This window comes from Nematolebias whitei, chromosome 3, assembly GCF_014905685.2.
Source record: "Nematolebias whitei isolate Nwh7 chromosome 3, NemWhi1, whole genome shotgun sequence".
In the NCBI taxonomy this organism is placed as follows: Eukaryota; Metazoa; Chordata; class Actinopteri; order Cyprinodontiformes; family Rivulidae; genus Nematolebias; species Nematolebias whitei.
The window spans coordinates 52,799,089-52,811,576 of record NC_056500.1 but is presented as its reverse complement, the minus strand read 5'-3'; positions in this window follow the sequence as shown (position 1 = coordinate 52,811,576).

The window sequence follows — 12,488 nt, the reverse complement described above, 5'->3', positions numbered from 1 at the left end:
AGATCAGCAGCAACATGAAACAGATCAGCAGCAACATGATATGGTTTTTCACAGTGATTATTCTAGTTAGAGATTCATGAGTCTCACAGCCTCAGGGTAGAAGCTGTTCCTCAGTCTAGTGGTTCTACACTTAATGCTCCTTAACCTCCTTCCTGAGGGGAGTGGGGCAAAAAGTGTGTGTGCTGGGTGGGTGGGGTCCTTCATGATGCAGGTGGCCCTCTTCCTGCATCTGGAGGTGTAGATGTCTGTGATGGTGGGGAGGCTGATTCCGACACACTTCTGTGCAGCCTTCACCACTCTCTGCAAAGCTTTTCTTTCTGCAGCTGTGCAGCCTCCATGCCACACGTTGATGCTGGAGCACAGGATGCTCTCCACTGCACACCTGTAGAAGGTGGTGAGGACTGAGCTTCCCAGACCAGCTCGTCTCAGCCGTCTGAGGAAGTAGAGTCTCTGATGAGCTTTCTTGATCAGGCTGGTGGTGTTGTTGCTCCAGCTGAGGTTGTCATTCATGTGTACACCCAAGTACTTGTAGCTGGAGACCACTTCCACCGCAGATCCTCTTATGTTCAGGGGGGTGTAGATGTTTTTGTTCCTTCTGAAGTCCAGAATCATCTCCTTTGTCTTCTTCACATTGATGTGAAGGTTATTCTCTTTGCATCAGCTCTGCAGGTGTTCCACCTCTTGCCTGTAGCTGGACTCATCATTGTTTGTGATGCATCCCACCACCGCTGTATCATCTGCAAACTTTACAATGTGACAGCCTGGATGGGTAGCTGCACAATCATATGTGAGCAGAGTAAACAGGAGGGGGCTCAACACACATCCCTGAGGAGAGCCAGTGCTGAGGGTTATGGTAGAGGAGGAGAGGTTGTGGATCCTCACTAACTGTGGTCTGTTTGTTAAAAAGTCTAGTACCCAGTTGCAAATGGAGGGGCTTAGTCCTAGTGTGGATAGTTTGTCCATCAGGGTTTGGGGGATCATGGTGTTGAAGGCGGATGTGAAGTCCACAAAGAGCATACGGACGTAAGAGTTTTTCTGCTCCAGGTGGTTGAGCGCAGTGTGGACCACAGAGGAGATGGCATCCTCTGTTGATCGGTTCTCACGGTATGCATACTGATGAGGGTCCTCGTTGATGTTGATGGTTGTTTTGATGCGAGTCATGACCAGTTTTTCAAAGCATTTAGCGACTATCGGGGTGAGGGCCACTGGCCGATAGTCATTCAGACCAGTCACCGTAGAGCTTTTTGGGACTGGGATGATGGTGGCAGTCTTCAGGCAGGTGGGAACTGTCTCCAGGGTAAGTGAGGTGTTAAAGATGTCTGCCAGCACCTCACAGAGCTGATCAGCACATTCCTTCAACACTTTTCTGGGGATGTTGTCTGGGCCAGTTGCCTTGTGCGGATTAATCCTCCTGAAGGTACTCCTTACTTCTGCTGAGGTCACGCTGAGATGCTCTTCATCTGGTGGTGAGGTGAGTCTTGTGCTGGGTGGTCTGTTCGGCTGAATAGCGGAGTTTTTGGGCCTTTCGGCCAACTTAGGTAACCCGCTTACCTGTTTAATGTGAGGCGCCTCTCCTCTGGATGCTAACAGTCGCTTCGCTCATCGGTCGAATCTCACCGCTCCTCGTGTGCTCGTAGATCATCACGTCGGGGTCACCATTTGAAGGGTTTGGGGTGTTCAAAATGACCCGAGCACAGAATTTCAGGAGCACTTCACCTTAGTATTAAAGATTTAATTGAGACAAAGTTAAAGTATGCAGATATTACATATAATCAGAATGCAGTCTGAGGAACAAAGTCAGAGTGAACCTTGCCTGGTCAATCAGCCTCGTGTTTGTTCAACCAAACTTTGTGTCTGAGCGAGATTTATAGATTTCTCATGTCCCGCCCTTTCAGGTTCAGACAGACTTGTGATTGGATGTCAAACCCTCTTGATGGTCCGAGTGACACCATGTTCAGCCACTCAGGAGCAGATCTTGCCTCCATGGTAACCTCCGAAGGCCGCAGACAGCCTTCGGCTCATTCTGCTACTGATAAGGGTTGATTTACGAGCTTTGTTTTGGAACGCAGGACACTTACTCTGGCTTTCGTCTGTATAGAGTTTTAAAACATGTTTTCTGTGTGTCTGAACTATTATTAATGTGAGAGCATAAATACTCAACCTGTTAAGTATAACGTATATGAATGTTGTGATTTGGAGTTATTTATGTTAATCAATGTGTGAGCAGTGTGTATCCTTAGCACTTGTGAGATTATATATAACATGAAGTAAACACTTTGAACTATATTTACAGGCCTGCATTAATTCTAAACCCTTGAATTCAGACACGCACACACCTTGTAGAAAATGCATCATTTCACATCATCAGAGAAATGTCAAGGCTTGTCAAAAGATATAAAAGATATCAAATCCAACAGCCCCAAACTCTGGAACAACCTGCCCCCCAACATCAGACAGGACACCTCCCTTCCTCACTTCAAATCCCTGCTAAAAACACATCTGTTCTCTCAGGCATTTCACTCAGTGTAAATTGATCTAGTGTTTTTTAATCTGTGACCCCACGTTTTAAATGCTTTTTATTAATTCTTCAGTTATTATTATTAGTGTATTGTATTTTTTCTCTCTTTAATTTTACTCTCATTGATTGTTGTTGTCATTGTTGTTCTTAAGCACTTTGATAACAGGTTCGGTTTTAAATGTGCTCTATAAATAAAGTTGAATGGACTTCAACACTCAGTGGTATTGGTGTTTAACTTTACACTCCAGTGCACCCCTTAAATTTTTCTAACAGTTATATCTCAGGGATACATCATCCGATATGCGACACATTTAATTTGCGTCATCAGTGAACACTTCTAGACACATTGATATTGCTGTTTACCTTTTCACTCCAGTGCGCCCCCTACAGTATTTAAACCCTTATATCTCAGTGGTACATCATCTGATCTGCACATGATTTAATGTGCGTGATCAATGAGCATTTCTAGACACATTTGTGTTATTTACCATTTGACTTCAGTGTGCCCCCTAGATTATTCCAACAGTTACATCTCAGTGATACATCATCTGATTTAGACAAGATTTTTTTGTTCTTCATAAGTGAGCACTTGTAGACACATTGGTTTTGTTGATTCATGACTTGACTTAAGCCTGGCACACTCAGAGAAGAAAATGAAGATTATTGGGTGTCTCTTCCAGCTTGGCACTGTGTAAGATATAAGACTGAAAACGTATTCGCTAACTGTTGATTATCACATAAGACATGTTGAAAAGCCTATAGGAAAAACTTTACATTCACTACAAAACAGAAAGTGACAATAACATGTCTGAAAGGTCAAATTTTAGCCAATCTTGTAAGGCTTGCAGCTGGACTCATACTGATTCAATTCAATTCAATTCCAAAATACTTTATTAATCCCAGAGGGAAATTAAATGTTGTGGTAACTCATCATCCTGGTTTCATTAGAGTTGTTCTAGACACTGATCACTGTGGGCAGGAAGGATCTCTTGTAGCGTCTGTCCTACAACAGATCTGAAGAAGCCTCTGACTGAAGACATTCTGTTGTTGTATGACAGTCTGTTGTTGTATGACACTCTGTTGTTGTATGACAGTCTGTTGTTGTATGACAGTCTGATGAAGAGGATGCTGAGCGTCGTCTATAATGTTCTTCATTTTATGAAGAATCCTTCTTTGTACAATCATCTCCAAAGGTTCTAGAGGAGTCCCCAGAACTGAGCCAGCCTTCTTTATGAGCTTGTTGATCTTTTTTAAGTCACTTGCTCTGGTGCTGCTCCCCCAGCAGATGATGGCAGAAGAGACAGCGTTCTCTACAACAGACTTATAGAAGATATGCAGCATCTTGCTGCAAACATTGAAGGACTTCAGCTTCCTCAAGAAGTACAGTCTGCTCTGTCCCTTCTTGTTGACGCTTCACTGTTGCAGCTCCAGTCCAGTCTGTTGTCCAGGTGAACTCCAACACTTCTCCACCACCTCAACTTTTTCTCCCATGATGGAAATAGTGTTGGATCTGTTCCTATTTCTCCTGAAATCTACAATCATCTCCTTTGTTTTGTTCACATTCAAGATGAGATGATTGTTTCCACACATGCCACAAAGCGGTCCACCAGTTCCCTGTACTCAGCTTCTTGTCCATCTCTGATCCAACCGACCACTGCAGAGTCATCTGAATATTTCTGCAGATGACAGGAGTCTGTTTTGTACTGGACATTAGGGATGCACAATCCACTTTTCTTTTTTTACTTCCGATCCGATCCCGATACCTAAATCAAAATATCGGCCAATACCGATCCAGTTCCGGTATCATGATCATTGATTTTATATGAGGCTGTAATAATCTCCTCTCAAGTACAATTTGTAAAATTATATGCATGCATGTCCAAAAAGACAACTTGAGGTAAGTTGTATTAATGTTGGATAAGTTTTAAAGTTAGAATTAAATTCTGCTAACACAAAACATGTTTTTTTTTTATTCCTAGCTTTAAAGTGGATATTAAAGTGATTAATTTAAGGGATTGTTTGTTTAGTTATTTTATTTTATTTTTTAAATAAGGGGCAGATATACGATTTTTCTTCTTCATTCTGCAATTTTTTTCATTCATTGTTTTCTTTTTGATGAATTTGTTGTTTATTTTTGTTTCTTTTAAATTAATGAATAAATGCATAAAATAAAATAAAATGTTAAATGGCTTTAATCATCTGATAAGTTCATGGCATAAACCAACAGACATGTTCCTGTTTTTAGTTATTTACATCTCTTTATAATGCAGCTGCTTTTGTTTCGGGTTTAAAAAAAAAAAATTATATATAATTTTCTTGTAATTTTCAAATCATGTATTTTTTATGATTGTTTACTGTTGTACTGATAAATATCTCCTGGAGGGTAAACTATATCTTGGCTGCAAGTATCAAGCTGTGAAATCCTTCATTTTCTACAACTGATAGTGGTTGGTCATTAATTATGATGAAGTTTAGCAACTTCTCTGTAAACATTTGAGCTCTGTGGTTTCAGCGACGTCTTCTTCTTATTCAATCCGAAGCAGGCAGCCTGATTTTAGTCAGCCGCGCTCAGTCTGTCCCTCCTCAGAGACGGGCAGATTGGACGCGGCTGGCCAAGATCGAGTTGTCCGTTTCGGTTTGAGCAAGAGTAGCGCCCCAACGTAAAACTAACTTTACCACGGTTTAATGTGGCGCTATGGCTCTGCAGACAGTGCACGTTGCTGTCTTGTTTTGTGTTTCTAGTGTAAAATACTTCCACACATGTTTAGATGAAAAGTTTGTTAGCTGTTAGCCACAGTGCTGCTAACTCAGTCCTCATGTTGTACCTGGCTGCAAACTATGAAATGGATTTCCTGAATGTGAGGCGGGTCTTATTACTCTGGGCTCATGAGACACGCCGCCATTCAGGAAATCCATTCCATAGTTTGAAACCAACATGCATCATGGATCGGAAATCTTTGCAGGTTAGATCGGAAAAATCCGATACGTAAATTATGCTGGTATCGGAGTCCGATACAGATACTGGATCGGCCCCATTCCTACTGGAAATCTGAGGTGTACAGAGTGAAAAGGAATGGTGAGAGTACAGTCCCCTGTGGTGCTCCTGAGCTACTGACCACCTGACACACAACCCTTCAGTCTCACAAACTGTGGTCTGTTTGTCAGGTAGTCTTTGATCCAGGCGATTGTTGAGGCCTCCACCTGAGTCTTCTGGAGTTTCTGACAAAGCAAATCAGGCTGGATTGTGTTAAATGCACTGGAGAAATCAAAGAACATGACTCCCACAGTGCTGTCTGCCTTTTCTAGATGACAGTGAGTTTGCTGAAGCAGGTGTATGATGGCATCTTCAACTCCAAGTCCACGCTGATAAGCAAACTGCAGTGGGTCCTGATATGTGCTTGTTTGTTTAGTCAGGTGGACCAACAGGAGTCTCTCTAGGACCTTCATGATGTGGGATGTCAGGGCAACAGGTCTATAGTCATTGAGGACTGATGGGTGAGTTTTCTTTGGCACTGGAACAAGGCAGGAGGTTTTCCACAACACTGGAACCTTCTCCTGGGTCAGGCTAAGGTTGAAGAGGTGCTGCAGAACCCCACAGAGCTGCTCTGCACAGACCTTCAGGACTCTGGGACTGACTGTACACCTCCTTGCAGTTTCTTATCTTGACTTTTAGTTGTTTCTGTGTGCTCCTCAATAATTCCCTGTCTCCCTCCCTGAAGGCTTTTTTTCTGGTTTAGCAGTTCCTTCAGTTCAGTGGTGATCCAGGGTTTGTTATTTGGGAAGCATCTCACTGTTCTGGTGGGGATGGTGTTGTTTACACAGAAGTTTATATAGTCGGTCACACACTCAGTCATGGCATTGATGTCCTCTCCATGTGGCTGGCACAGTGCATCCCAGTCTGTAGCCTCAAAACAACCCCGCAGGGCTTCTTCAGCTTCCATTGACCATTTTCTCACTGTTCTCTTTATTGCAGGTTGCCTCTGAACAAGGGGTTTATATTTTGAGCCGAGAAACACAAGACTGTGATCTGATTTGCCAAAAGGGGGTCTTGATTTAGCGATGTATGAATCCTTGACATTTGCATAAAACAAGTCTAGCGTTTTGTTTTCTCTAGTAGAGCAGCTGACAAACAGTAGGAAAGTCGGAAGTGTAGCAGAGAGTGAGACATGATTAAAATCCCCAAATATTGCAAAAAACACACTAGGGTGTTGTGTCTGTAGCTTAGCAACCTCGGAGCTGATGACATCACACGCAGTCTCGGCAACAGCATTGGATGGAATGTAAACAGTTGCCAAAATAACACTGGTGAACTCTCTTGGCAAATAATATGGACGACAACTTAGGGCTAACAGTTCAATATCTGGACTGCAGAGACGACACTTCACAGTAACATGTCCAGGATTACACCATCTGTTGTTCACAAGCACTGCCAACCCACCTCCTTTCCTTTAGCCTCTCCTCTTTAAATCTCTATCTGCTCGTATGGTCAGAAAGCCTGGCAAGGAAACGCTGGAGTCGGGATATGATCCTGCAGCCAAGTCTCAGTGAAACACATAACACTGCATTCCCGATACTCTGGATGGGTCCTTGTTAGGGCTTGAAGTTCATCCAACTTGTTTCCCAGCGATCTCACATTGCCCATCATGATTGATGGAAGAGATGGTTTAAACTTCATTCTTCTCTCTTTCTCCCTCTTCTTTGTTCCTGCTCTGCATCCACGACACCTCCTTTTCAACTCATTTGGGATTTGGGGCTGTAGTTGAGATATTATTTGAGCTTTGGAGATGTTAATCAGCTGTTCCCGGTTGTAAAAAACAACCTTGTTGTTATGGTTACGCATCATAACAAATGTCCAAAAGCAAATATGTTTCAGTAAAAATCCTTCCAGCTGCACAGCATCCGACACCAGAGGAAAAAATCATCCAAAAAAAGCTATTTATATCCAGAAAAGAGAGGACTTAAAGTTTTCATATGTCATATCTCAGAATGAAAGTAACAGAGCTACTCCAATATGCAGCCACCTTGAGCGGCACAGTTCTAGAACTATGATATGGGTGGAGGGTGATTTCAAAGTTTCTACATATGCGCACCCTAGTGGACGCATGCGGGAATGGCAACTGGTAAATGGACTGTACTTATATAGTGCCGTTCTATCTTATTTCAAGATACTCAAAGCGCTTTACAATACAATCTGTGTCCTCATTTACCCATTCATATAGCACTCTACTAGATCTCTACAAAGATAATTGAACAAATCTTTCTAATGAGACTAATCAGTGCTTTTAGATCACATCATACACTGATGGGACACACATCAGAGACTATGAGGGGTTCAGTGTCTTGCCCAGGAACACTTCAGCATGTTACTGCTGGTGGATTCGAACCCCGAACTCTCCCATTGGAGGACGACTGCTCTAACCACTCAGCCACAGCCGCCCCATGGCATGAGCGCGTTCACGATGGTGACTGTGAGGTGTTGCTGGCGCTCCCGCGGTCCCAGGTAATGTCGTAATCATCCGATCTGTACTTGGATTTTTTTGTGCTTGATCAGTGAGCACTTGTAGACACATTGGTATTGTTGATTCATGACTAGGGCTTTAACAGACTACTCGAGTAATCAACAGGTCGATTCCTAGTACATCTATCGAGTTATTATATTTCACGTTGAGTATTCGCAGTGACGTCATTGCGTCACGTGTCACATGATCCACACCGGGCTACTAATAGAAGCTACCAAATGGATTCCTCCCAGCAGATGGACTGAGCGCAGTCCCAGTCTTTGCAAACAGATAGAAATACATCAATAGTATGGAACTATTTCACTTAAGATGAATCTTCCCGTTCAACTACCGTAAGGAAACAGAAAATGAATCAACTTCCTGACTGTTTGTAGCTCGTTGCGAACCGGTGGTTTACCATTTTCTGTGACCACCGTATATTGTGACCGTAGGGGGCGGTGTTGAATTCACTGTTGCAGGTCACAGAATATTGTGCAACACCGGGTCCAATTGACCGAACCAGAACCAGCTTCCTTCTGACCTTGTTTCACAAACTAAAAGCAAAAATTATTAATCTCTAAACCTACAAAAAAAAAAACTATAAACATATTTATCTCTAAACCTAATACGCACCACAGCTGGCAGTGGTGCGAGGTGGTTGTCTGCTCCACTGTTTTTAGTTTCATTTTGACGTGACGCATGTTTCTTCACTTTTACAGCTTAATAATAATAACTAATAGTTTTGGTTTTCCTGTGACTTATTTGCAGTATGATTAATAGTAGGAGCATAATATATGCTCCCAATGTTTTGTTGGTCTTATTTTTTTGTAAATAAATTATGTTTTTTTGCGGTTTTATTTTTTATTTATTTTTTCATCTTTAGATCCTATGACGTCATCAAGTACTCGAGTTCTACTCTAGGTTTATTATGGTAATGTCGAGTTTAAAAATTATGTAGTCGTTTAACCCCTATTCATGACATCACTTAAGCCCCACCCACTCAGATAAAAAACTGTTGAGTATTGGATGACTCTTCCAGCTTCGCCCTGTGTAAGATATTAGACTGAAACTTTGTTCACTAACTGTTGATTAACACACATGACATGTTGAAAAGCATAAAGGAAGTGCTTGTCAAACATGTGCAAGAAAACAGGAAGTCAACAGAACCCCTGTCTGGAAGGTCAGATTTCACCTATACTTGTAAGACCTAAAGCTGAACAAGTACTGACATGGACGGAAGACGACGTTGAAGATTCGAGAAATGTGCCCCGTGGTGAACGCATGCGGGACTGGCACGAGAGAGTTTGCGATGGTGACTGGGTGGACTAGCTGGAGCTGCCGTGGTCGCTGTAAAGCCGGAGCGGCGCTTTGCTGCGTGGGCCTCCAATGCTGTTTGCAATTTTAATTTCTTCTTGTATTTTTAATATTATTCATTTTAGCAAAAACTGAACACAAAAATTGTTAAAACTAGCCTCGTCTGTGAAACATTATTTCTCATAAGTTTAGATCATATTAATTTTTTCCTGAAGATTTGTAGGCATCACTTGCACCATGTTGAGAAAATAAGCATAAAACAGAAAAACAATTTGTGGTGTGTGAAAAACATTTTTTTTTCTTTTTTTTCATCTACCCTTTATTTATACAGGTAGTCTCATATACCTACGAGAACTCATTTTCAAGAGAGACCTGTTTAGGGAGCAGATGGGGGGTTAAGAGCCTTGCTCATGGGCCCAAGGTGGGGCGAATGAGGGTGGGGGCAAGTTTGGGTGCTTCACCTACCCCACCCACAATTTTGATGTTGTCGGGGAGTGAACCGGCGATCTTCGGATCACAAGCCCACCTCTCTAACCTCTGCGCCACTACTCCCCCTATATCTCATTAGGGCAAAGCTTGTCAATTTTTCCCTGTAGGAAAACAATTACCATATAAAATTTTAATAATTTTACTGCATATTTATTGAGTCAAACACATTTTCTCTCTTTTAAAATTCTGTAGTTAAAATCACATGTTAACATGTATAATTGATTGTTTATATAGATACCTTTTAATAAAACCTTTATTAAAAAGTTTTGTTTAATATGACTAACTTGTTTATGCTTTTATGTTGCACGCTTATTTTTGATCATGAGATTTTTGTATTTGTTCTAAAATTTACATTAAGGTGACATTCTTAATGGAGTTTTCTTTTTTATCTTTGCACATTTTTCTTTATCTTTTGCAACTTTTTATATGTAAAAAAAATCAAGTTTGTTACTGTGCATGCTTTAATTGTGCTTAATGCAAATACATTATTAACAATCAACAAAATGTATAATAAAAAAATTACAAACCACTTTAAATACATGAGATGACATACATTCACAATGTTGAATCCATCTTCATTGGTTTGAGCTGAAACTCGTTACAAATGACCCTTAGCATTTCAGGAGACTAATCAAAGTCCAGTACAAAGTCCTCCAACATGGATGGTTCTTCAGCACTGCTCAAATCCTGCCATCAGAGAGAGAGCCAAAGACTCCACTGAAGAGAAATATCAAAACCAAAGATAATTAATTATTCATGATCATATATAAGGAATTAACAATTTGTGATAAGCTTTAATAAAGGGTAAATGGACTGTACCTACAGCACCTTTCTATATAATCAAGACACTCTACTACACATTCATACAGCACTCTACTACACACACATTCATACAGCACTCTACTAAACACACATTCATGCATCACTCTACTAAACACACATTCATGCATCACTCTACTAAACACACATTCATGCAGCACTCTACTAAACACATTCATACAGCACTACTACACAAACATACAGCACTCTACTAAACACATATACAACACTCTACTACACACATAAACAGCACTCTACTAAACACATATACACCACTCTACCAGAGCCCTATAAAGAGAGAGCTGCGACACTCTTTGAATTCGCCGATACGCGGTCACGTGGTTCATGCAGCTCCAATAGTTCCAAACAGTTCATCCTGTCAGTCAGTCTGAGGCTGCTGGTGCAACACTACACTAAAATCGACTTTTCTTACTTTACCTGTGTCTTTCAGTAATTACTGAGCAGTAACGAACCGATTACTGATTATTTCACAGACTATGCATTTTATCAAAGCATTTTTAGAAGCGGCTGATACATTTATCATTAAATTTTAGAAGGAAACAAGACTGCAAACACATATTTGTTAGAATTTTTTTTATATGCAATACAGTGATCAATATAGCCATGTCAGTGTTTTATAACGTTACACACGTTAAAAAAGATCAGAGTAACACCTGTTATAAAACTATTTGTGATGTTCTCTGCAGGATAATGCTCCACCTTGTCCTCCATCCAGCATCAGATCTGCTCCAGCTTACCTCAGAACATCTGGATGAATTCATGATTTCTATAGAAGATATTAATTCAACCTTTATTTAAACAGGTTCGTCCCATTGAGCCACGAGGACTCATTTACAAGAGAGACTGAATATAATTGTTGTATTTGTCATTTTTTTATGGCACCAAGTACCTGATAACTGAGTTGATTGTAGCCTGACAACTATTGTAAAATTGTAATTCATTGATTAAAATGTTAATTTAAATGAAACTGTTTCTAGTTAAAATCATAACAGTGACAAAATAAGTGTTAACTGTGCAAAAATAAATTTCCAAACAATTTATTATAAAATATGTAAAACGTAAAGCAAGCTTTAATAAAGTACTTTTACTGTCATTTATACTGTTTATTAATGACATCATCTCAAGTCAGCAGGAGCACCATCATCATCATCATCATCATCACAACAACACAAAGTGAGAGCTGTAAATTTAATCTGCACAAACATTTTCAATCAGGGCTCAAAATGTTGAACTGTCAAAGAAACGTGCAAGAAAATAAACTGATGTCACTCTACAGACACATTTAGAGAGAGGACAGTTCACAGAGACACAGTGAGGACGAGTGAGACAGAGACACAGTGAGGACGAGTGAGACAGAGGGAGGTTCAACCAGTTGTTCATGGACCAGAACCAGATGAGAAGAACAGCAGAACTTCCACTGACCAGTGATCTGACCAGTGATCTGACCAGTGGCCTGACCAGTGATCTGACCAGTGATCTGACCAGTGACCTGACCAGTGACCTGACCAGTGATCTGACCAGTGACCTGACCAGTGACCTGACCAGTGATCACACATGTTGTTCTAAATTAAACTTTGGTACAAACAGTGTTAAATAATTCACGTCATATTTTTATTGAACAATAATCTTCATTCTAACAGTGACGTTGTAATTTCAGAGACTGAGGAAGAAACAGAAATGAGGCGAGTGAGACGAGGGACAGATGAAAATGTGTCCTCAGAGGACGGGGACATGTCAGGATCTGATGATCCAGGATCAACAGGACCAGGAGGATGAATCAACAGGACCAGGAGGATGGATCAACAGGACCAGGAGGATGGATCAACAGG